The sequence below is a fragment of the Panthera tigris genome, chromosome D2, assembly GCF_018350195.1.
Source record: "Panthera tigris isolate Pti1 chromosome D2, P.tigris_Pti1_mat1.1, whole genome shotgun sequence".
Lineage (NCBI taxonomy): Eukaryota > Metazoa > Chordata > Mammalia > Carnivora > Felidae > Panthera > Panthera tigris.
Window position 1 is genome coordinate 2,705,720 of NC_056670.1, and position 26,570 is coordinate 2,732,289.

The window sequence follows — 26,570 nt, forward strand, 5'->3', positions numbered from 1 at the left end:
GAGGTTGGTCAAGTCACGGAGGTTCTGACTCTCCCTAAGGAGTATCTTTGTACTTATAAACAGCAATAGACAACAATACTGTGTCCAAGTGATAAGGAAGTATGTGTAGATGGTAAACACTTTGTAAATCGTTTTGCCCCTATGATCGCAGGATTAAAAGCTCTTTGAGGTAAACGCTCAACATCTTATTATATTGTTTTATTTTTTACAGGACAAATAATTGCTGTTCAATATGTCTCGGGTCTTATATAATGCTTAAAACTGTTAGTATAATTCTCAAGAAACTGTTAACAATGGTGACCTTTGAAGAAGGACCTGGTGATGGAAGAGATATTATTGATTTTGTCTGGGTCAAAATACAGATGTCCTCTCCAGTCAATCTCCCCGAAAATCGTATTTGAGTTAAAAATGCATATATTTTATGCAGACTGGTTTCTATATGAATATATACTTGCATCTTTATTAAAAAGTAGTAAATTATTTGTTTCCTTGAGATGCTTAACGTTTAATAGTGCAGGAAATTGTGTTCTTGAAAACAGCGATCATCCATTGACCTAGGATATAATTGATCAGGCAGAGATGCTTTGGTCACAAGTAAATTGGTAAAAAAAAAAAAAAAAACAAAAAAAAACGAAAAACAAAAAACATCATACCCATGGACCAACGCGTTACCATAGAGCTTATATTTTTACTTGATTTTATAGAAGTTTGATAATTATATCCCTAATCTATACGTAGTTATTTTCATTAGATGCTGAATTTGAGAAAATGTAGACTATAAATCAGCTTTATAGTCAATCAGCACTTTGCAAATCTGACTAAAATCAAATTGAGATTATACAATGGAAATTTCCAAGTTTCTTTCAATAAACAATTAGATTGCTTACAGCTGTGTCTTTATTAGAATAAAATATAAACCACATGAAAAAATTTTCAAACTGTAAAATATCAAGTGATAAGGGGCTAAGGTTGTGAATAGATTAAGTATAACACTACATTGGGAATTTAGGATGATTATCATTTCCATTGGATAATGATTTAATTTTCTAAGATACTGCGATTTGCATTCTAAATCTTAAACAAAATTTTAGGCAACATCTTCTTCCCATAGTGTTTTGTTTTGTTTTTTCCCTAAGCATTTTATTTAAAAAGAACTGAGCCCAGCGAGGTTATAATTTATTTATTAGCATAAATTTTCCAAATCTATTTATTGTCTGAACTGTGCAGATGAGCACTTGGCTGAGGTGTAGAATGCCCACTTGATTAGCAAATTCTTCTACTTGGATCAGCAGAGCCAGCTTATATAGGAAATAAAATAAGATGGGTTTCTTTACATTTCAATCACAAAACTATTGCCTCAAGGTAATTTTCTGGGAAACAGGGGAAGACTATGCATTTTGTAGAAGCTGTTTAACATAATTATATTTAGTCCTTTTAACATTTCACCAAACTTCACATAGTAATTTTTGTTTAGGTAGATGTCACCAACTGACATCCCCATTAAAGTTTATTACTACTCCTGACCTTGTTAGGGGGTAATTATAGAGATATACAATGATTTTAGACTAAAATACCTGACAACAATATATACCTCTGTAGATTTATATATTAAAAAGTATGCCTAAAAAGTGAGTTTCAATTCGTTTCAGAGTTGGTAGCATTTATAACCTAAAAGGTCAAATTTACCATTTGTTGGCTACAAAGCTGCCAGCAAATTCGTGTAACTTAGGGAATTCCTCACCTCTAGAAAATCAGTTCACTTTTTTCTTTAGCTTTTAGAATTTGTAGAATAGTCTTAGAACATTTCCAATGTGGCAGGTTGGTCCTCTGAGACCTTAGTTGGGTACCTCAATGCTGTGAGCTCCGCTTGGCTAGCAATGGACACTGAAGCATTTCTCTTCCATAGAGTTCTTAGAAATGAGATGTGAAATATCATGTTTTCTAGACTATTCTTTCCCTGACATATTTGGCTTATCAGAGATTGAAGACTTGCTCATGTGATTGTTTTCTGAATTCCTGTAGTTGCAAGACACTTAGTGACTCCAAGAAATTGTCCAGCTTATAATCTAACTATACCTACCAAGATGCATGGATATTTGTCGCTGAGGGAATCAGAGTTTGTACCGTCTTCATCATGACTAAAACGGTGGCTGTTCAACTTCTTCAGAAGCCCCTTGTAGTGCTCCATCAGATGATGAGTCAAAGCTTCACTACCACTTAATCAGATGGAATCATCTAGAACAAATGAATGAGTTATATTAAAATATATATGTGAGTTATGCCAAAATAGTCCAGATGGAGATTTATAAATATCCCCAAATGATTTATTCACTAATGTGTTTGATCAATAGATCGAGTAGATATAGATTGGTTTAAAGTATGTAAATAGATATAGATTTTCTTTGAAAATTTTACTTGTGAACTCTGCTTTCAGAAAGTTTCTATGCAGTCATCCAGGCTGAGAAATTTCTTTCTTTCTTTTTCTTTTTTTTTATTTAATGTGTATTCATTTTTGAGAGACAGAGAGAGAATCTGGGGGCTGAGAGAGAAGGGGACAGAGGATCTGAAGTGGGCTCTGTGCTGACAACAGAGAGACTGATGCGGGACTTGAACTCATGAACCGTGAGATGAACCTGAACCCAAGTCAGTCGCTTAACCAACTGAGACACCCAGGTGCCCCCAGGCCCAGTATTTTCTAAGACAAAGCACTTCTCTTTTTCTTGTAAGTAGAAGAAATTAACGAAAACATCAGGAAATCGCTTTCTCATTGTACGTAACATTTATAATGTCTCTCCCTTCTGCTTATTTATAATAAATAATCTGCTCATAAATAAATATCCGCTCGTTCCGGGTGAAAAGGAAAATTATGTGAGGGTAACAGCCTCTAACTACTTGAAAGGGTTAAAGACGGTTTATCCCAAGCCTTCTTAAACATGACCACTTGCTTTGATCTGATGTCACTAGACTGAGTGGGCTGGATGTCTCAACGCTCTTTCTGACACACAGCTGGGCCCAAGGAACTTGCTTAGTCCAGTCCATTGTAGCAGAATCAATTCTTTCCTTGCTCATCTTATCCTGAAATCGTTACACTCAGAAGAGTTTATTGCTAGCTTATTTTTATTCAGATGCTGTTATGAACAGATATGCAAAGACGTATGGGTATTTGGGCAGACGGAGCCAGGGGCAGGTTTTCAGTCATGATAGACTAAACTTTTAATCTTAAAAAGAATGAAAAGAGAGTGAAAATTAGGAACCAAAATAATTTATAAACCTGGGTCTCAGTAGTGTAAGGTAATACGGAATTGTTTAATACAGACAACGTATTCTAAGCCAAAAATATTCAGTTATGTAAACCTAAGCATACAGAGTATGCCTTTTTAAAACAGAAGCTTCCCATTTGCTCACTTCATTCTGTTAAAAACATGGTCTCAGGCGGACTAGAGTTCTGTTGGATTTTCTCTTGTTTCTCGATAGGCACCAGTTCTTGGGATGCCGGGCTAATTATATGTGGGTGATAGTATGTCCTTCCTCTTAGACTTCTGTGGTAGGCTGCTTTGTTTTCTAATTCTTTGTTTCTGAAATTTGAAATGCGTAAGAATTGCTGATCTCCTTGTCTGTAATCTCGGGTTTATATGAATATTCTTTAAAGAATCTTGAAGATATCCAAGCTCCAGAGAACCAGAGGGCTCAGAATCAGGGATGTTTTCTTATCATTGTCAGGCCAGAGACCTCAGCCGTCCACCCCTGAAGAGTCTGTTCATTCCAAGCAGTGGAATGAACCCTGGCTGTGCGTGAGACTTGATTTAGAGATCTCTATGTCTTGAAACTGACCTAGAGATTCTGATCTAACTGGTCTGAGGTGTGGCTATTTTAATCCTCCACACATAATTCTAGAACCCAGAGCTCAAAGGCTTATTTTCAAAATAAGTGAATATTTTCAGGGGCGCCTGGGGGGCTCAGTCAGTTAAGTGTCCGACGTTGGCTCAGGTCATGATCTCACAGCTCGTGGGTTTGAGCGTCAGGCTCTGTGCTGACAGCTCAGAGCCTGGAGCCTGCTTCAGATTCTGTGTCTCCCTCTCTCTCTGTCCCTCCCCGCTCGTACTGTGTCTCTCAAAAAATGAATAAAACTTTTAAAACATAAAGAAAAATAAGTAATAGTTTTCAGAAAGTAGCCATGTACATAACAGTTTGAAGACCCCCCCCCCCTCCCTTGTTTATTTTGGTACATCTAGTTTAGCTGCATGGGGGTTAGGAAGAAAGAATGGTGTATGAGATGTTTTTATGTAGAAGTTTGATCTAAGCACTAGAAACCAAACTGGGAGATTTTACACGTTAAGTCCTTCAGATATGTTCCAAAAATAACCCTAAAACAAAACCACTGGGCTTTAATAGATGGCCGTTCCATGACGACCAGTGTTTCTCAAAATGTGACTCTCAGACCGTCCGTAGCAGTACCTTCTGGGCACATGGTACACTGTGAAATTCCTGGGTCCCGAATCTGACTCCTGTATCCTGATCTCTGGAGGGTGGGAGCCAGGCTTTCCACGTCATTACAGAAACACTCAGGGCAAGACTCACCAATGTCGTCAGCTCAAGCTCTGACAGGCACACCGGGTGGCTCTCCCTGCTTCTTACAGCAGAGCATCCCCGAGTAAGGCCAGCCTGTAGATTCAAATCTTATGGAGATCTTTTTTCCTGTTGCACAGATTATTGGGATTCAACTATCAGCAAGGCAGTGTGTTCACTGGGCAAATACACAGATCAGGAAAATACGTGCCTCATTAGTTCAGTGGTGGTGTTACTGCAGAGGTTCAAAAGGGCTGTGCAATGTGACTCGCTCACCTCAGCCTGCGTGTGTACGACGGGTATAGAATACCATGGGTATTGTGTAACTCCCCGTGTTCAAGAGGATGGAGTGTTGCTGGAGAGAATTATATGCATCTCAGTGCTCCTGAAATGCTGGCAGTTGGGGTGACTTCGTAGGAGAACGTGTCAGCGTGGAGAGCACATTCTTATGAGAGGCAATGGCTGTTCCGTGTAAGAGAACAAACGTGTGTTGGTCATGTTGAAATCTTAAGTGGCACTTCGCTGGGTGTGCCTCTCACCTTTAGGGTCACACTCAGGAGGCCATCATGTTTGGGGAGATACGTAGCTAACAGTTACAGTCTTGCAGTACGTCGCACAAAGTGACATGTGCTTTACAGGCATTGTTATTTTCTCGTGCTACGGTCCAGTGAAGAAGATATGGTTTTTATTTCCACTTTCCACGACAGGAAATTGAGGTTGGAAGAGCATGAATACCTTGCCCACAGCCACACGACTTAGCGGAAGAGCAGAGATACGAGCCCTTCTCTTTGATTCAGAATCCGCACACCTATTCTGTAGGTAGACCAGTACTCCTCAGTACAGAATGACTCCCCACACTCGAATCCGTTTCCTACGGCTGTTACTACTCACGAGGGGGTCCGGGGCCACAGAAATCTGTTCTCTCCTGCACATGGAGGTCAGAAGTTTGAAATCACAGTGTCGGCAAGGCTGTGTTTCCTCTGACGCCTTGGTGGCGGGACCCTTGTTGAAGCTGCGGTTCATTGTCTTGGCCTTTCTTGTGTGCAGCCACACTGCTTTCACTGTCATCTGGCAGTTTTCCTGTGTTTCTGTCTGTCTCAAGTTTTCCCTCTTATGGTAAGAAAACTAGTCACTGGATTAGGGTCCACCTTAATCCAGTGTGACCACATCTTAATTCTGTTACATTTGCAGAGAATGCGTCTTCAACTGACGTCACATTCAGGCTTTCCCAGTAGATATGATAGACATGATTTTTTTTGCCGCCCCCCCCCCCCCGGGGGCAGAGGTGCGGTAGTGTGGGAGGGGCACTGCTCAAGCCAACTAGCCTTTGTCAGTGCCTCTGCAAACTTTGAAGCCATGTGACAGTGTATGGGCTTTTATTTCTGCTACTCAGCCTTAGCTCCAATGTCAGATTTCCGCTGAAATACTTGTCTTTTTTTTCTTTTTTCACACCATGCCTCCTGTGATTTCTGTCACATTTTGAGGAGGAAGAGAGTGGGGAGTGGAGCATACTCACTATACAGTAGACTATGTCTCAGTTATTTTATATCTTACAGATCTACTGAGACAAGGCATTTCTGTATGGCAGACCTCCGCTAACAGTTCTGATTAATAGTATGAAAATAACAACATTGGGACACCTGGGTGACTCAGTCAGTTAAGTGTCCAGCTTTGACTCAGGTCATGATCTTATAGTTCATGGGTTTGAGCCCTGCATGGGGCTCTGTGCTGACAGCTTGGAGCCTGGAGCCTCCTTTGGAGCCCGTGTCCCCCTTTCTTTTCCCTTCCTCTGCTTGTGCTTTGTCTCTCTGTCTCAGTGATAAATAAACATTAAAAACAATAACATTGATTGCTCCCTAGCTCTTTCCAAAGTCCACACTCAACTTCTTCTATGAAACTTCACTGTCTCTGAGATCCCCTGATGGTGATAAAAATATGGGGAACAATTTTGCCGAGTAGGAGGTTTGGAGAAAGGGGTGTCGTGATTTACCGTGTAAAGGAAGAAAATGGTTATTTACAATATTGGATGGAGACTAGAAATATGATGAGGCAAAGTGAGAAGGAAATCAAAATTGTTCCAAGTTTGTCTAGAATGTGGAATGTGATCTGATGAAGACCCAGGGTCTTAACACTCTAAGATGGAAGGAAATTGGAAAGTTACAGCTCATTTTTAGGAGCAGGGCAAGAGGGAAGGGAAAGGGATTCAAGGAAGGTGGAATTAAGTCATTTCTTCAAAGATTGCTTGTCCAAGAAAAAAATAGTATGGGTGCTTTAGAGGAATAGGTATCCATGTAGAGTCCTCGACAACCGAAGACTGTGATGTTAGGTAGGCAGGCACATCGAAAGACGTAAGAACAACCTGTACCCTAAAGTTAGGGATCGTGATCTTCGGGGATCCAGAGCTTGCAGTATCTATCATACTCTTGAGCTAGAAGACAAGGGTATTGGTCTGGCCAGTAGCACAGCTATTAGGGTGCAAACTATGGAAAAACTAGCTTTGTTTGTTTGTTTTTCCTTTTTTTTTGTGTACCCTAACTGTTCCCTACTCTAGCACGTTTCTCCATGAATGAGCAAGAAGAGAGAAATAATTGTAGAATATTAAAATATCAGACATAGTATTATCGATAATCATTATATTTATCCCATTCATTAGAGAGTATGTGCTGTTTGGAGTTCACATATCCTTGGACATAAAGGATTTGACATTAACTTCTGACTCCCCCTGCCATCCTCTGTTTAGATCTGTGCACTGCCCAAAATGAATGCGTCTCTTGGATAACATCAAACAAGAGGAGGGGGAAATGCAGAAATGCCTGGAATTAGGATCCGCCTATTATAATAGTTTGCGCACAGTAGACCTCCAGTAACTGTTTGCCGCGTGGTTGAAAGTAATCCAAAGTTAAACAGTCACCCACAGAATAGCAAACAGGAGGGCCACGAGTGACCGTGTTCGGAGAGATGACAGCTCAAATTCTCCAGAGACCGAGTCCCAGTGCACCGCATTGTACCAGGCAAGCTCTCACATGCTGCAGTGAGCGTGCTGTTCATTTTCATTCCCCCACTGCTGTCAGGACTGACACCCCCGCACCTCCTCAGCTCCGCATCTTGCCTCTCGGAACACCTAGGAACTGGCGGTGGGTAGCTGCAGTTGTTACTTGATCCTGTAGCCTATCCCACGGTTTAGTTTTGATAGGTAGAGTGTCTGAACTCCGAAGATATCACAATTACTGGATAAGTGTTTGTTTTTGTCTTTCCACAAACAGAAAACAAAAGGACACTGTGTTCATTTCTTGTCAAACAAGAAATATTCCTAAGAGACCTTTTTCTTGTTTGGTGCAAACTCTAATAAAATTTGACAGAGAATGTTTTTCTTTGGGTAAACGTTTGGCAGTGAGTAGATATCTGCCACGGATGCCAAGTCGTTCATTTCATAGCTCCGGTCTACTGGCTTTCCATTTTTGCATATCTTTCTCTGTGTAGAGGTGAAAGGGCTGTGGGGTGTGTGTGTGTGTGTGTGTGTGTGTGTGTGTGTGTATATATCTATATATATATATATATATATATATTTATTTCTTACAAGAAAAGAGAAAAGAAAAGTTCACATATCTGGGATTCTGTTCAACATTCTTCCTTTCAGAATTAGTGAAAAAAAAGAAGGAAAGGAAAATGAGTTTTAAATATAAATTCTGGATTTTTTTTTTTTTTTGCAAAATTGAGAATTGGCAAGATGTTTTCATCTCGGAATGAGTTGATTCTGAAAGTATTACTATAGAATTGATAAGTATAAAATACAGCATCATATGATGACTAGAGCATCGCATGGGACATAGACCCATCGAGTCACTACACTGAACATCTGAAACTAATGTAACATTAAGGAAAGCAAAAAATAATTAGAAAATACTTCTCATCTTTGGTGTTCAGTTCATTTTCTGACTCACGACAAGACAGAGTTTTTAAAAATGTTTTATGCAAACTTGACAAACTCGAGTAGAAGAAGAGACATCTTGTTTTTCCCACTGACTTTCTCTTAGGAAAGAAAATGCCTGTTCCAGATGACTGTGGCAAACTTCTCAGAAATCATTCTCCAAACATGGATCATAACCCAGTCAGCAAAGGAGTGGGAGTTACAATAATTGGCTTAAATTAATCTACTGGGGTAATGATGGTGTTAGGAAGTTGAGCACAATGCCTTCTATAATAACACTCCTTTGAATTAATGTTCTAATTAAATGAGAGAACTAAAATATTCAGAATTATGCCTGGAACACTATCGGGGTTTAGTGCATAGTTAGTATTCTTGAAAGTGTTGTGTGATTCTCAAACTCCTATCCAGTTGATGCCAAATCCTATGTTTAATTTTTGAGAGAAGTTTCTTATTTCTCAGAGCCATCATAAACACCGTGATCACATCCAGCCTGTACCCTTCTGGTATTTTTATGTGCTATATCTTCCTAATTCTGGTTGTAAGACTGAGCCATTGAGCAGAAGTGTTACTGTTTTGCCAAAATTCTTTTTCCCTGGCCTCACTGAAGTATACGGTGAGATTGCCCTCCATTAGTCACCTCGGAACAGCTCTAAATTTTCTTTCTTCTTGATCTCATGTAGCTAAATCATTATATTATTGGATTATATTATTGGATTAGCATTCTGTTCATTTTTCTAATTCAGCATTGTTTTCTCATGTGCCGCCCACATTTCTAGGTTCATTTTTCTCTGCGAGCTTTGGTTCCACTGTTAGTTTAAAAATTTTTAAGCTTATTTATTCATGGGGGGAGTAGAAGGGGCAGAGAGAGAGGGAGAGAGAATCCCAAGCAGGCTCTGTGCTGTTCTGACTCTGACACGGGGCTTGAACCCATGAACTGTGAGATCATGACCTGAGCCAAAACCAAGAGTCAGAGGCTTACCTGACTGAGCCATTAAGATGCCCCAATTCCTGTTACTGTAAAATTGTTTACAGCACAATTCAGAGGTGTTTACTAGTGTCTACAGGGAAAGGCAGCCTCTGTGATAGCCAGGTGTGACCACTGCCTCCTGTACTTACACCGTGTTTAATTCCCTCTCTTGGATGTAGGCTGGACATAACGAATTGATGATTCTAATGAACAGGCTACAATTGAAAGTGATGGAGTGTCCCTTGTGAGATTAGGGTGCATAAGGACAGTGGCAGCCTCCCTGGAACTCTCTCACTGGCTCTTTGTCAGCACTGCTCATTCTGGGGGAGGTCGGTGGACAGGCTGTAAAAGCAGCACGGTGGAGAAGCACGGATGGCGAGAGACTGAGGCTGAGGTTACACTCGTGTCCATGGCCACCGGTACAGCCTTCACAGGAGACTGCAGCCACAGTCCATATGGTCACCTGCAGCCTTCCCAGAAAGCTCGATGCAGATTTAGCCAATCTAGGATTCCTGACCCACAGGAACTGAGATAATAAGTCTGTCATTGTTAAGCCACTAAATTTGAGACAACTTGTTACACAGCAATAGATACTTAATGCATCTGTCCTTGATGTGGAGATTCCCTTGATTTTGCCCTAAGATCTCCATATTTTGAGTCATGTCCTTCCTTTCAGCTTCTGCTGTTTCTGCCTGTTGTAGTTTCCTTCCTTTACCCCATGTGGGGCAGGTGGGTGGCTCAATGGGTTGGGCATCTGAGTCTTGATTTTGTCTCAGATCATGATCTCACGGTTCATGAGATGATTGAACCCCTTGTCGGGACCCATGCTGAGAGCATGAGGGCTGCTTCTGTGTGTCTCCCTCTGCTCCTCTCCCCTACTCATGCTCTTTCTCTTTCTAGAAAGAAAGAAAGAAAGAAAGAAAGAAAGAAAGAAAGAAAGAAAGAAAGAGGAAGGAAGGGAAGGAAGGAAGGAAGGAAAGAAAGAAAGAAAGAAAGAAAGAAAGAAAGAAAGAAAGAAAGAAGAAAGAAAGAGGAAGGAAGGAAAGAAAGAAAGAAAGAAGAAAGAAAGGAAGGAAGGAAAGAAAGGGAGGGAGAGAGAGGGAGGGAGGAAGAAAAATGAAAAACAAAAAAATGAAAGAAATTGCACATGGAAACCATCTTGTACAACACGACATAATTTCAGCTTTGTGTCTTTCTTGTCCTTGGTCTCTTTCTCCTAATTTCCACATCACACCCTGCAGTCACCTGTATCTTCTGTCTGCAAGGCCACTAATTTGTGGCTGTTAGGTTTCTCTTTCTGATGTGTTTATCTCCTGTATGCAAAACATTCCACGTATATGAAACTATCACAGACAAGCCATTTCTCTCTGCTTCTCAGTGGTGTCCATCTTGCTGAATCTATAAAACTTTCCTGTGTTAGCCTTCATGGGAGTTGCCCACTCCTCTGAAAGTCCTTCTCTGGGTTTGCACTGATCCGCGTGGGGTGATGGATTTTTAAAGAGATTTCATTAAGGAGAGCTTTAAACATGATAGCTTGTTTAACTGATTAAGTCCAATTAGCCAAGTATTCAAACATTACCGCTACCGTTTTGACATCATTAAAAATTATTACAATTGAGGAACTATCACTCAGAGCTTGGTTCTGTCCTCCACGCAGCCTCCTGCACAAGTCGACAACTCTTTTTCTGACTGGAGTTTCAGTCAGTGCTAACCCTGATTCTGACACAGCCCGTCCAAAAGAATGAAGCTCGACAAATGCAGCTTTAAATCTCCCTCTTCTCCTCTTGAAGTATCTGTGCCCCCACAGCTTGGGTCCCCTCTAGATAAAAACAACAGTTCTTAATTCTGGCTCTTCCTTTCTCATTAGGGAAAAGGGATGGTTCACTCATAGTTCTTGTAGGTCAGCGTTCAACAAAACACAATATGTTTATAAAAATAAATCTTAAAAAAATAGAGACTCTTTTTCAATGCCAGCTGTTGATCACGTATAGGAAAACAATGTTATAATATCAATGGAAGAAGTATCATTGTAACTTAAATCACCTAAAAGAGATGGGAATAAGATAAAAAGTTTCATGAAATATGTGGTCTAAGCGCATCTTGTTGAACATTAGTGATAAGAATATGGGAAATTGGAGGGACGCCTGGGTGGCTCAGTCGGTTGAGCATCCGACTTCGGCTCAGGTCATGATCTCATGGTTCCTGGGTTCAAGCCCTGCGTCAGGCTCTGTGCTGACAACTCAGAGCCTGGAGCCCACTTCGAATTCTGTGTCTCCCTCTCTCTCTCTGCCCTCCCCTTCTCATGCTCATGCTCCGTCTCTGTCTCTCTCTCGCACTCAAAAATAAATAAACATTAAAAAAAAAGAATATGGGAAAGTAGAATATGAAAAGATAAATCAACTACTTAGGTATCTCTATTATAATTGCTATAGATAAAAGTTTATTTCTACACTTTTCAGAAAAGGCTCACTATGATTAAAACGGGTGTAAAAATTGCTCACATCTCCTCATGTGAAATCAAACAGGTTCTTCCCTAAATTCTCCACTACTTTTGATTGACAAGCTATTTGACCAAATGTGAAATTTCTGTTGTTACAACTAACATGGTTTTTTTTCAGCCTTTTACCAAATATGGGCTATAAACTTTCCAGTTATTTGAAATCGTTCTATTCCCTCTACTCAAGACAAACCATAACGCATTGAGTCAAATATTTTCTAGAAACAATTACGGATGCTGATCCTAGTGTTTTCATTTACATTGAATTTGTCTACAATTGCCTGTACTCATTGTTTAAATCTCACTTTCACACAAAAGTGACTGTATTATATAAAGACATACCAGTAGCACAGAGTATTATACGTGTTTTCTCTCTGGAGACTCCCGGAAAGTTGTTACGTTCTCAGTTTGTGGGCAAACCCACTCCCTAAGCTAGGTGACAGTCACATAATTATGCCATCACAGCGGGGTCCCATGAGGGTCGCCCCTACAGGGGCAACTGCAAAGCACACTTGCTGTCCCTTTGCTTCGGTTCCTGTGACTTCTACTCCAGGAGACCAGCCGCGGAAACTTAAAAGGGAGGGTGAATTTCAAATCCTTTCAGGAAAAATGACATTAAAAAACAACAACAAAAAACTGTTATTCCAGTTAGTTTTCTCCAGATTAAGGAAAAAGGACACCCAGACCTCTGAATATAAATAAAATAAACGAATCAGACGCGTGGAGCAAATTTGATTAAAGTGTTGTAATTTAACACTCAAGTGAAAAGGTATTAAATAGAAGATTTTATATTTGGGTTTAGTAAAGTCAGTTCTGTGTGGAAATGTTGAGAGAGAATAACCCTAACGATCATCATGTGACAAAAGTCCTCAATTACCTTGAGGTTAATCTAAACAAATAATGACCTAAGTCTGTGAATAATCTACACAAAGTATCAATATATTGAGAAAATAATCTATTAGACAAAGTTGATAAAATCTGTTTCAAATCTTCCCTGGAGCAAGAAAAGAAAAAAAAAACATGTAAATAAATGTGTGTTGTCCAAAACTAGTGAAGAGAAGAAACAAATTATTTTTGCCCTGCTCTGATCAGATTATGTCAGGAGTTGTGTGTTGTGTTTGAGATGTCATTATTTTATATAAAATGTATTGGAGGGGCCACCTGGGTGGCTCAGTCCTTTAAGCATCTGACTTTGGCTCAGGTCATGACCTTGCGGTTCATGAGTTCAAGCCCCGCATTGGTCTGTGTGCTGACAGCTCGGAGCCTGGAGCCTGCTTCAGATGCTGTGTTTCCCTCTCTCTCCCTGCCTCTCGCCCGCTCACACTGTCTCTGTCTCTCAAAAGTAAATAAATGTTAAAAAAAAAAAAAAGAAATTAAAATGCGTCAGCTTATGGGAGCACATACTGAAGAGTCTGACCAATTTAGAAAAAGTCCAGAAAATCACCTTAGTTGAAACATAAGAAGCAGATATTTACAAAAAAGGAGAGAAATATGAATAATATTGCAGCTTTATATTACTGTATTCAGCCCTAGGCATTTGTAGGTCATGTACATGAACAAGTTAAAGTTGAATGTGGCTTTGAGCTGCATGGGTCTACCTACATGTGGATTTTTTTTTTTATAAACATGGTACAATACTATAAATGCATTTTCTCTCCCTTATGATTTTTTAAATGACATTTTTTCCTCTAACTTTATTGTAAAAATGCAGTATATAATGCATATAACCTACAAAATATGTGTTAACTGTTTATGTCATTGGTAAGGCTTCCAGTCATGGGTAAGCTATTAGTTAAATTTTTTTTTTGGGTGGGGGGGTGGTCAGAAGTTACAGACAGAATTTTGGCTGAGGAGAGTGGATGGTGGGGACAGTTGGTGCCCCTAAGCCCCCATGTGACTCAAGGGTCAAGCATACTTCATCTTTCTGGGATTTGAAGAAGTTAACCTTTCTTCGTAAGATGGAGATTCGGTATCACAAGCACATAGGGGCACCGTGACCTTTTTATATTTGACTGAAATATAGAACTACCTGACTGAGACCTGGGAGAGGTAGGGTCGCAGGACCCAGTGGATCCTTTCTCAGTCAAGTTCATGTGCAAAATAGGATAAGAGTTAACTCAAAAGTTTTAGGGAGAAAAAGACAAATCTCACAAAAAGAGGTTGAAAAGAGTTTTCAGAAGGAACACGGAAGTCTTTGAGAAGGCATTTAAAGTCTGTTTCTAGGGACACGTACACAGAATGGGAAGGAGAAAAGGAGGTATAAAAAGTGTGGCTAGGAAGGACAAATATGAAAGGATTATGCTCATTGTAATGGAAATGAACTATCGCTAGTTAGAGTCCGGATTTATGAATATTAATTTGGAGGAAAGTAAGATATATAAATGAGAGTTATTAGGGTGTCTTTACAAACAGAAGCAGCTTCATAGTTGTTCACACGTAAGAAGAATGAAAAGCCGAGGGAGAGCCATAAAGAGAAAATGTGGTGATATGAATTCAGTAGAGACATAGCTGGAGGAAAGTAATAAAAAGAGGGCTGTACCCTTAGGAATAATGATGCCCTCCTAACGTGTGGCCATGCTGATTTAACTACCGTATTAATATCACATAATACATAAAGCTACCTGTATATATCTCTTTTAAGCCTAAAGAAAACCCAGAAGGAGGAATTAGCCCATTATGGTCCTATTATTTTCTTTTCTTATTCAGCATCTGTGAAGTTTTCTGGTAGCTATTGTTTTCAAGTAAGCAGTTCTATTCTGAAATCATACTACATGGAACTGTCATGCCTCTCACCACAAAAGAGCTTGCCATCCACTGCAAGTTATATATTTAAACGCACGTTTATAAGCATATACATAATTGTGTTATCAAAAAGCATCTGATAGCTAACCTAAGTATAATAAAATTGTTATTCCTGAGCTTATAGAAGAATAACCATACCCACCTGGCAGATACCAGGAGCTGGTGTGTGAGAAGTGCTCCCAGTCATGGGGGCTATAATCCCATAGAACATCAAAAAATAAGCTGTAAAAATATACTCGAGCTTAGTTTGCTGAGTATCCCCATCACCAGAGCCAAACCCACATCTGAAAAACTAGGACACTAAAGGCAGGGACAGAAAATGGATTTTAAAATGGTTCCGTGATCGCAATACAAATAAGGAAAAACAAATGCACCCTAAAAAGTAGAAGAATTATTTGAAAAAAAAAAACAACTTTGCAATATATTTAACATTTAAATCAAACAAATTTAAACATTTAAATGAAATCAAATAATCAGCATTTTAAAGAGAATTGCTAAATTTAAGATTTAGAAGTTTGAGGTTGTAACTCGGATTCAGCTGTAATTAAACGGGGTACTCTCAGGTCCTTTAAGATGTCTTATGATTTCTTATTCTCTATGAATTCAGAGTTTGCAGAGTTTAGAATCTATGATTCTAAACAATATTTTACGACTCCCGTTTTTTTTTCCTTTTTATCTAGCAAATATCTGAATGCTTATTTGACAGATGCTAATGTAAATCATAGGGGTGCAGAGGGGAGCTCATTGTTCACTCACCCACGGTGCCGAGGCAGCTAGTGGGTGACAGGCACTGTGCAGAGAATTCACACTTCAGATCTGCAGCACTTTGGTTCAGCACTTTACTTCAGATTCAAGCATGAGGAAGGAACATTCAGCATTGGGGAAAAGGAAGGGAAGGAAGGAAGGAAGGAAGGAAGGAAGGAAGGAAGGAAGGAAGGAAGGAAGGAAGGAACGAATGAACACTTTAAGAGAAAATGCCATTCAAAGCCATTAGGTTGAGGAAGAAACATTCAGCATTGGGGAAAAGGAAGGGAAGGAAGGAAGGAAGGAAGGAACGAACGAACGAATGAACACTTTAAGAGAAAATGCCATTCAAAGCCATTAGGATGAGGAAGAAACATTCAGCATTGGAGAGAAGGAAGGAAGGAAAGAAGGAAGGAACACTTAAGGAGAAGATGTCATTCAAAGCCATTAGGATGAGGTCCAGAATTTCCCACAGCTTGTCTAATCATTGGGATTCTTGGGATGTTGGTTATTCACATGCTGGAGATGCCGAGGAGCTGAGACACATCACAAAGGGCAAAAAACCTCACAAAGGGCCAAACAAAGCCCGTAGGATCACCGAGTGGGCCTTTGATGAAATTGGTGTCAGGAGGCCTACGGCTAGAAATCAGAATTCTGGAATGGAAACCGTTTGGATTTGTTAGGGATAAAAGCAAAGAACAAGCTGGGGTGGATGGTCAATGCAGAGAGATCAGTAAGGATCGTGACAAACCATGAGGCCACTTGAATATCAGTCAGGTCTCACTTGCTCAGGGCGGTGGTGGTGTTTGGGCATTTCCAGGGAAAGGTAGGTGTGCTGTGACCAACAGGTTTCTGGTTCCTACAGGGCTGAAGGTTAAGGAAGCTAGGAGCTAAGCACAACATGTTCTCTAACTGCCACTTATGACTGTAGTCTTTTGAAAATATATTTTGAAGCTATATAAAGCCCATTTGAGTCTGAATCTTTGGGATACTTTCAATCAGTTTTACAGAGATGAAGCTTTTTGATTAGGTCTTAAACAGCTTGCCTTGTGTGCTATTCTGTGCAGGTGCCTGCCCTGTACCGCTTTCTGAGTTAGAGGTGAGATGATGTTGTGTCTTTTCCACTGAAAGCGTTGATGTCAAAAAACTTCTCTGACCGCAACCCTCATACCACAAAGTCACCAGAGCACTGTGTTCACGTGAACCTCAATTGCCCCGGACTGGGAAGGGAAGAGAGGACTCCCAGGTGATAATGTTTCAGTTCATGAAGCAGTTTGATTGCCTAGAAGAGACACCACTTAGAGAGGGGAATCGTAATTTTTCTCCAGAAAGTAATCATTAACTAATATTCATGTATCTACAGTCAGTATATCCAGGGTTCACATCTTGTGCTTTCAAGAGCCGTGTATAAATTCAGATACACAGAAATCTGTAAAAGAATGAAACCTATGTGAGGCTACAGTAAACAAAGGGGAAAACACCCAGAAGCCTTGGTTAAATTTTCATAGTAATGTCCTAGACCTTTCTTGGTTGAGCGTATATCTCAGGGTGGAAGGTTATTCTTGGAGTGAAGTTTCAAATTCTCGTTTGTTACTCTTACTGCTGCAGTCACAACTCAGGACTAATGATGTGCAATACAAAGATACTCAAAAAGGAACATTTATGGTAGTTGGTTGGAATTAGCGTCGGAGTAATTTAGGGGTACTGTGGAGTGGGAATTTCGTTGAGCCCATTATCGACCTCAGCACATTTGAGAAAATGTTTTGGTAGAAGGTGACAAAGGGTGTTTTGAAGTGGGATCCTGTGGTATCATACGAGTCTGTTAGATGTGCTGGCAAAGCTCAGACTTTATAGAAGTATATAATATATGCATATGCACACATATGTGGGTATGTAGCATAATATATATATATATGTATATATATATATATGATACCTGTAATTGATATGTACCCATAATGTATATATATTATATACTATATTATTCATATATATTTATATGGAAATATATATAATGTGTATAATATTTTATGTATGTATTTCTGTACATATGTAAATATTATGTACTTATATTATGATACATACCCAGTACATTAGGTAATGCCCCTGGTGGGTTCTACACCAATATTTCATCATCAAACACAGTATTTGTCCAATAACATTTCAGTTCAGGTTTCTCAAATAAACATGTCTCTTCAGTTCAGGCTTTAGATTTAAACCAATCTTAGTGAAAAATAAAATAAAAACAACTTTGAATTTTTCAGAGCCTTTTAGATTTCAGGAGTACAAATAATTGTTAGAGTAGCATCTTAGTGTTTTTATTTACGTATATATTAAGGTATATATTCATAAGGTATATACTAAACTTGTAAAACCAAAAAAAAAGGACCACTCTGAGTACTTTATTGCAATATGGTTCATATTTTTCTAGAGGCTATAATAGAAAACTCGAGTACTTTCTACAGGAGCCTTTCCTATCACCTACTGTGTAGCCTGGGCTAATTTCACCAGCCCTGTGGGCCCGCATCCTTTTCTGAGACAGACAGGCACTGAACCATTCGGGCCAATTCACTTAATCCACATTATACTGTTTCTTTCATTCCTTGTGACCTCACCAGAAACCAAAAACAATACGTTGGTCCTTCCTCTTTGTCACTTGTGACTGTGGACGTACAGTGCTTCTTTTCCTGAATCTGGAAATAATAACAGAGCCTTGGAAAAGAGGAAACCTATTACCAACTGGATTAAGAACATTGTGTGTTTCCCATTTAAGCTCTGATACACTGCAACGAAAAGTAGGATTAGTTCAGTGGGAGAGCCAGCCCAATTTGTGGTAAATGTATATCATACTCAGAAAAACATGTTTTGTAATATAATAAAAGTTCAGAACATCATAGGGCATATGTGCATTTACATCGATTCTTGTTTAATAATCTAAAGACAGTTTCTCCAATCCACTTTTTACCCTTTGTTGTAAATTTCCAATTATCTCAAGGATTCTCTTGCCACTTTCTCAAATAGCAGATCAACCTTAATTTGTCATTTACAATAACTAGAAGTCAAACTTTATTATATTTCTCTTTATCATTTTATAATTTATCTTTTTAAAATATTTTCAGCATTCTTATCTTAATATTTTAAGTTTTTTATTTATTTTATTTTATTTTTTTGAGAGAGAGAGAGAGAGTGAGAGCAGGGTAGGGGCAGAAAGAGGGAGAGGGGGAATCCCAAGCAGGCTCCATGCTGTCAACACAGAGCCCGATGAAGGGCTGGAACCCACAACCTGTGAGATCATGACCAGAGCAGAGATCAGGAGTCAGACACTCAACCAACTGAGCCACCGGGGCACCCCTGTCTTCCTCAAGTTTCTATCATTTTACCATAAGATCATTTTTCATGGAGGATACATAAGTTACTAATCACATTTTATTATATATCACTTTCTAGGGCTTTTGCCTTTCCTTTCCCCTGCTTTGATCATCCCACTCCCTGGTGTTAAAGCTTTCTGCATTCGGCTTCTAAGACCATGTATTCTGATTTCTGTTTGGTAGAAATCAACATTTTTGTATTTCATCTGACACGCTCTTGTTTCCGCCATTTCTTTGACCTTTTCAGATGTTTTTGAATATTATTTTCTTGGAATCTAAATGTAGGCATTTACTTGTAATTTGCCAAATCCTCAAGGAGCATATATGACTTAGTTTTACACTTTTAACGATTAGTAACCGAAACTTCAGCATTTTAATTTGATGGGATGGTGTTGGAGCCTTTCTCTTTGATTTTATCTTTCTTTTTTCCTACACTGGCTGCCTCCTTACTGAAGTTCTCACTTTGTCCATGCCATGTTCTCCCATCCCTGAGAGCATCTTCATGAATATTCTTGTGAACGCTTTATCAAGTAATTCCCTGACATCCATTTCCTTAAGGTCTGTGTCTGGAGTTTTATCTCGCTTTTTTCTTTGGCACATATTCTTCTGTGTGTTCGTTTCCCTTGACTCTGTGTTGGTTTTGTGAGTTAGAGAAAATGGCCCAGCACCTGCCCCACTCCTCACAGAGGTCTCCCGAATAGACGATAAAGCCTGTGGTTCAGCCCGGCCCTCGCTTTTGATGGTTTCTCAAATCTGCAGTGTTGTCAACACTTGGTTCTCAGTGGCTCCCTGTGGTGGAGAGTGGCCCAGGACCTGTCAGAGTCCCAAAGGGAAGGGTCCGGGTCAGCACCTAGTTACAGGTTGAATGACAGCCAGACCCTGAGGCAGCAGCTCTAAAGTGTACCATTGACCTGGCCTGGGGGCTGGGTGTGTCTGCCCCCTCCTTCTGTGCAGAGCCCTGGGAAGGGTAGTAGATTAAGAATGTTTTCTTTGCTTGGCACACTCCTGTGGGACCCAGGAGCTCAAGCCCCACTGGCTACCAGAGGCCATCGACGGGTGCACCCCCTGCCTGGTGCCAGATGTGCGCACAAGCCCCGGTCCCGGGAGATACTGGTGATTTGGATTGGGCTACAGGGAGAATAGGACAAGGTATCTGCTGGCTTCGGGCTTCCACCTCCCCAGGGAAGACTGCAGTTTGTCCTAGATGAAAACAGAATTAGAACCCTAATCCTTGGCTGCAGCTTCAGGATGAGCACACAGGCCTCCTGCAGGGAAGGGCTGGGAGGAGGGCTGTTTTGTGCCCTCCGCTGTGCTGAGCCCCACCTGGAGAGCCAGCCTGGAACTGTTCCTTTCTTTACTCTAGTCTTGTGGGGCTGTGGGCACGAGCCCCGTTTGCTCTCAGACCTAGATGTTTGGGTGGTGGAAGCCTTGAATATCGGGGTGCTCAATGTTGGGTCCAGACTGTCCCCTCCTTGGGGAGAAGCTGGGAGTCCTGAGTTCCCCACCCTATTTTGTGTTGCTGTGCCAGGGGCAGAGATTACAGAGAGAATGTGCCTCCGCCTTCCCTACCCTCTCCTTGGGGGTACTTACTTAGTCCCCTGATGAGTAGGAGTCCCTCAGCCAGTCTCAGGATTTCCTTCAGAGGGAGCTGTTCCCCATGTCCTGTAGAGCAAGTCCGTCCCTGGCAGGAGATGAGTTCAGGAGCCTGCAGTGTCGTCATCCTGGACCAGAACCTGCCCCTTCTGTGTTGTATTTATGACAAATGTGTCAGATTCAGGGTTGCTAGTCTACTGAGAAGTTTTGCTTGCACATACATTATGAAATAGACATTGTCATATATAGTAAATATATTCATAGGAAGAATATTTATTCCTCAAACCTTGATGAGGTTTGAAAAGTGTTGGGGTCCAGAGCTGATGGCCAAGAAAGAATTCTTGAAGACATCTTCGGTGCAAAAAGGAGGTTTTATTAAAGCATGGGGACTGGGCCCGTGGGCAGGAAGAGTTGCCCAGGGATTGTGAGGAGAGATTGATTACATACTTGAAACTTGGGGGAGGTAAAGTCAAGGGGATTTTTCATATGCTAAAGAAGACTCCCAGAATCTTGAAGCCCTGGACATTGTGAACTAAAGTTGTTTCTCCCTCCAGCAGAGCATTAACATTAAGACCATGGGAGTTGCTGGATGAATGTCACACTCTGCCTGTGTCAAGAATTTGTCAATGGGCTGCAGGTTATAAGGGGATATAATTTTATCTGCCATTTCCTCCGCCTTTGTTGCCCACATCAGCCGCACTAATAATTATTTATGTAAATGCTGCTAAGAAGACTAATTACATTTGATCAAAAATAAATTGGTAGATATTATTAAAAACTGTTAAAATCATTTTATGCCCTATGAATTGCATTTCATTTTTAAGCGTTTAATTTCTTTTTGTTTGAAAATTGGTAAATTTTGAAAATTTAGAGAATTTACAAATTTTTATCTAATTGGCTTAGAATTTCTGGGATCATTTCTCTAAATTCTTTCTTAGTATTTGATGCCTCTCCTAATCCTAACATTTATTTTATCCTACCATAGACCGTGTCATGATGTGCCCTACAAAATCGTCATGGGATCGTTTAGTAATTGTGGATATCAAAGGGTGTTTATTAACTGAGGAAAAAAAAACACAAGTCAAGCTCAGCCACATTATAAATATTTCATAAATATTAGAGATCCAAACATGCGTGAATCAAGCCTCCTGCTTTTGAGGAACTTACACTTAACTTTGCTTTCACCCCAATCTAATATGATGTGGGAGGAGTGTGACTTTAAATGAAAACCTATGCACCTAGGATCAAAGCAAGAATTAGAAAATTAGCTTACTTTTAGTATTATATGTATGGCCAGTGAATCTCAAGATCCCGCTGATGCAATATCAATGTCTTTTCTTATTTTCTTTTGTTTTGGAAAGTGGCCAACTGGGAAAGGGCGGAATGACTTAGAGATTTAAGTGATGACTGAGGAGGTGCAACAGAAGGTACCAGCCAAGAGACTTGGAAAGAGTTTGGGGGAGATTGAAAAACACTATGTAGATGAGATAATTAAGCCATCATTTCTTACAAGGGCTTGACTCAAACAGCTCAGATCCCAGGGCTCAAAAGTAAGCAGGAGAAGTCATAGCAGAATCTTTGTGAGGGTTTAATGGCTTGTTGAAAACCAAAGCGGACAGCAAGTCAGCAAGGGCAGCTTTTCTCATTTCAAAAAGAAGGTAAAATGTACTAAGCTTCACTACACATTTCGCTGAGCATTATCTTAAAAACAACAAAGCCAACATTAACATACATGTTAATAAGCAAAGGAAAAATGTGTAATTTCTTCAAAAATAAATCGCCCAACTTGGCGTTCTTTTTTTTTTTTTTTTTAATTTTGCAGAGAGCAGCAAATTAGGATACGTAGGATACTAAAAGAGTTTATGCTCTGGCCACATCCATGTCCTGTGGATCGTTAAAATAGTTTTATATCGCACTTTCTCACTGGAATATATTTCTCTCCGTTGTCTTCAGTCTTTTCACTTGGCTAACTCCTAATAAAGCTGCAGCGCTCAGCTTCAATGTTGCCTTTCCCACAAAACCTCCTCGTACCCCCTTGTCTGAGTCAGTCCTGGTGTGTCAGTTTTACGGCACATTTCTGAAGACTGAGAGAACGCACGTATGTGAAGTTTGTGGGATCATGCAGGCATGTAATGAGCACTGAAAACGTGTCAGTGTTGTCACCAGGGTCAGTGTCCCATCACATCAAGCGTATGGGGTTCAGAATCACACGGTGGCATGTTCCGATCATGACTGCCAAGGGCCAGCAGTCTCTCACTTGAGCAGTTTTCTCGAAAGTTCCGCACGTGAGTTTTCTCGCCTGTGAAGGGGTTGGAGGAATTATACCTAATTCTGTGAGGTGTAACGTGGAAGCCGACGTGTATGCAGGTGTGCAGTAACCATTTTCGTTCACACACACCCTTCTGTTAGCTTCTCTACCATGTGCTTAAATGGTTCCATTCCCTGCAGGGGAGTAACAATTAATACGGTTTTAGTATGCTACGTACTGAGGAGTGGAAATGCAGATGTCCTCCAGTATACTCTGTGGGGTGCAGTGTTACAAACACCTTGAGTATTCAATTTGTCTCCCAGTAAATTGCAATCTGTTCCTCAGATTCTAACTAGAGGGTATGAGCTTACAGCCAGGGTGGCTCTGAGTGTAGTGAGACAGTGCAACTAAACTACAAAAGGAAAACCGGTTTTAATGACAAAGAGAAGAGAAGATATTCATAAAAGAAGTCAATATAATTCTAGGTGATAAATGAAAATATAAGGCAATTAAAATACATATTCAGTCTATGATGTGCATGTGAAATAATACGTTAAGGTCACGTACTATTGCAAGACGCTTAGCAAGACTAAGTGGGAAGCCTTTGCTCTCATCTTTCACTACGAACGGGCGTCGCTTAGATTAAAAGTCACGGCAGAAGGCAAACAAATCGATTCAGGTTTCACCGTTCAGAATCAGGAAGTTCACACAAGGCCTTCACGTTTTTAACACATTCGGGAAGGATCAGAGTAGGGAGCAGTGAATCCCATCGTGAAAGCATATATCAGTGACAACACTTTTTAGGAATGGTCACTAGTTTGAAGTTGAGACCGTGAATTCTCAGAAAAAAAAAAAACTTACAGAAATTGCCTTTCAAACTGTAAGCTTTGATGTGGAGTCGGGAACGTAACATGTGATCCCTAAAACGAAGTGACAGGTAGTATGTGTGTACCCAGGGCACTGTGTAGCTTGGGTGTCATAACAGATCTGAATGTTGTGTGACATCCACATCTACTCGGATAGCTTTTAGTTTTTAAAGTAAAATTAATTTTTTAAGGGGCACCTGGGTGGCTCAGTCGGCTAAGCAGCTGACTTTGGCTCAGGTCATGATCTCACAGTTGATGAGTTTGAGCCCTGCGTCGGGCTCTGTGCTGACAGCTCGGAGCCTGGAGACTGCTTCAGATTCTCTGTCTCCCTCTCTCTCTGCCTCTCCCCGCTTGTACTCTGGCTCTCTCTCTTAAAAATAAACATTAAAAAATTAATTTTTTAAACTTTTGTTTTATTCATTTGTTCATTCATTCATTCATTCATTCATCCATTCATCCATTCCTGAATTGGGAGTCCATTTGGGCAGGGATCACTTACCAGACCTGTTACCCTAAATGATTAGTATGTCCGCAGGGAAAGGCTTTGGCATAATAATTGGATACAGGTGGAAGAAGGTGGTGCCAAGGTTGATTCATTAGCAGTGATGACATATCCTTCCTTGCCCTGCTCCTCTTTCCTTGCAACCCCTATTTAACACACACACACACACACACACACACACACACACACACACAACTACACTGTTAGAAAGCAAATGATAAGCAACAGTTATGTGTTTTGAATAGGAATTTGAGTGTGACATCATAGCCTGGTTAATCCTTTTAGTCCTGCTGCCTCAATGATCCTACCCCTGCAAAACCTTCCAGAAGGTTAGAAGAATTAGGTCCTAATGTAGATGAGGTGCACAGCTCTCTAAAGTCAGAGCAGAAAGATTCTTACATTAATCTCTTCCTCCTTTATCAAAGATTTATCAAACCCTGAGGAATCTGAAATTGTACAGACCAAAAACACACGCAAACACATATTTACATATTTTAAATAGACGATCTTGCAAACTTATTTTTCTATTTGACTGCCACACGTTTTTCCACATTAGAGTACTGTAACAGAAAATGTTAATAACATTTACTACATTCTGGATTTAATTATACTGAAGCTCTATTTTACAGTATGTCAGCCTGAGGTGGTGGTGATTTTGGTCATGCAGCAAATGGCATCGACAACAAGGAAATTAGAGAAAAACACATTTTAGCATTTTCAGGCATTATTAGATTTTCTCTGGTGTTAGCAACATGCAATAAAATTAAATAATTAGTATAAGGATACAAAGTTGTATAGAACTATTTTAGAAAGTACATTATGTTCTTGATTATTTATGTAAATATTAACCAGCCTCTCCCCAGCTGCCAAATACATTTCAGGTAAATGTTTTGCAGTCGGATAAAATTCCTATGTTGTAAATTCCTTACTTGCTGCTTGGGCACTGGAAGCAGTTAAAAGGTAATACTGAGGGAGTTAATTATTTCAGGTCAAATCCCAGTCATTTTGACTTCAAAAAATATTGTGTTGGGGCACCTGGGTGGCTCAGTCCATTAAGTGTTGGACTTTGGCTCAGGTCATGATGTCACAGTTTGTGAGTTCGAGCCCTGCGTCAGGCTGTGTGCTGACAGCTCAGAGCCTGGAGCCTGCTTCGGATTCTGTGTCTCCTTCTCTCTGTGTCCCTGCCCCACCTGTGCTGTCTCTCTGTCTCAAAAATAAACATTTTAGAAAAATATTGTGTAGGGGGGTGTGGGTGTCTCCGTCATTGGCTCAGTCATGATCTCACGGTCCATGAGTTCAAGCCTCATGTCAGGCTCTGTGCTGACAGCTCGGAGCCTGGAGTCTGCTTTGGATTCTATGTCTCCCCCTCTGTCTGACTCTCCCCCATCATGCTCTGTCTCTTTCTGTCTCTCAAAAATAAATGTTAAAAAAGTAAAAATAAACTATTGCGTATTGAAGACAGTAACATGATCGCTTGTGCTGTCTCGGGTTTCCTGTGGTTTATGTCACACCCTTTACCTCCAGTATCACCCATGCCGTGTCCCCCTGAACGTAAACTTGAGCGGAGCACGGGTCTGTCTACTCAGCGTGGCATTCTGGACAGCCGTGGGAGAATTCTTTCGAGACTTCTTCAAGAATGTTAGCGCAGTAGATGATAAACACTCTCTTAAGGCCCTGTCCTTTCACTAAGCACTTACACACAGGACTTTGACCACAGGGTGTGATGTAGCAGTTAGGGCCAATGGCACTTGGGCTCCATTTCACAAAGGCAGCCAGCCTTTTGGGTGGACCACATATGAAGTGTTCCGGTTCCTAAGTTGACTCAACCTAGACTTGGGGAGCAAGCTCTAGGACATGCTTGTCCCTTTAGATTTCAGTGTCCCCCTGCCCTCCTAGCCCGAGTCCTTAGTGGGCATGAACAGCCAGACCATACCAGTGAGTCTTCCGTGTCCTCCACATATTTCGTGGTAATATGGAAATAACTACTCCACTTTGCCTACTATTTTCTTTAAATGAGTTAAACATCATTTAAAATTACAAAATTAAGGACACCTGGGTGGCTCAGTCAGGTAAGCATTGGAGGACTTTTCGCTCAGGTCATGATCCCCCCGGTTCGTGGGTTTGAGCCCCACATCGGACTCTGTGCCGACAGCTCAGAACCTGGAACCTGTTCTGAATCCGTGTCTCCCTCTCTCTCTCTGCCCCTCCCTTGCTCATGCTCTGTCTCTCTCTTAAAAAGTAAAATAAAAACATAAAAAAAATTAAAATTAACAAAATATGCATTCGGGGTAATGGAGCACACTGAAAAAAAATTATCTTTCCTAAAAAGTTTGGCTCATAGAACCCTTTATTTTTTTTTTATTTTTTAATGTACTTATTTTTCAGAGAAAGAGAGACAGAGACAGAATGTAAGAGGGGGAGAGGCCAAGAGAGGGAGACACAGAATTTGAAGCAGGCTCCAGGCTCCGAACTGTCAGCACAGAGCCCAA

At 40.5% G+C, this 26,570-nt stretch overlaps 1 long non-coding RNA gene across 1 annotated transcript; it reads right to left on the reverse strand.

Moving 5' to 3' along the window:
• Positions 1 to 1,202: 1,202 nt before the first annotated feature.
• Positions 1,203 to 16,023, reverse strand: LOC122231934. The gene is made up of 3 exons (XR_006209231.1): positions 15,517 to 16,023; positions 2,081 to 2,235; positions 1,203 to 1,298 (listed from the first exon to the last, which is right to left on the reverse strand). It is a non-coding gene; the product is annotated as an uncharacterized LOC122231934 (long non-coding RNA).
• Between the last annotated feature and the right edge of the window lie 10,547 nt (positions 16,024 to 26,570).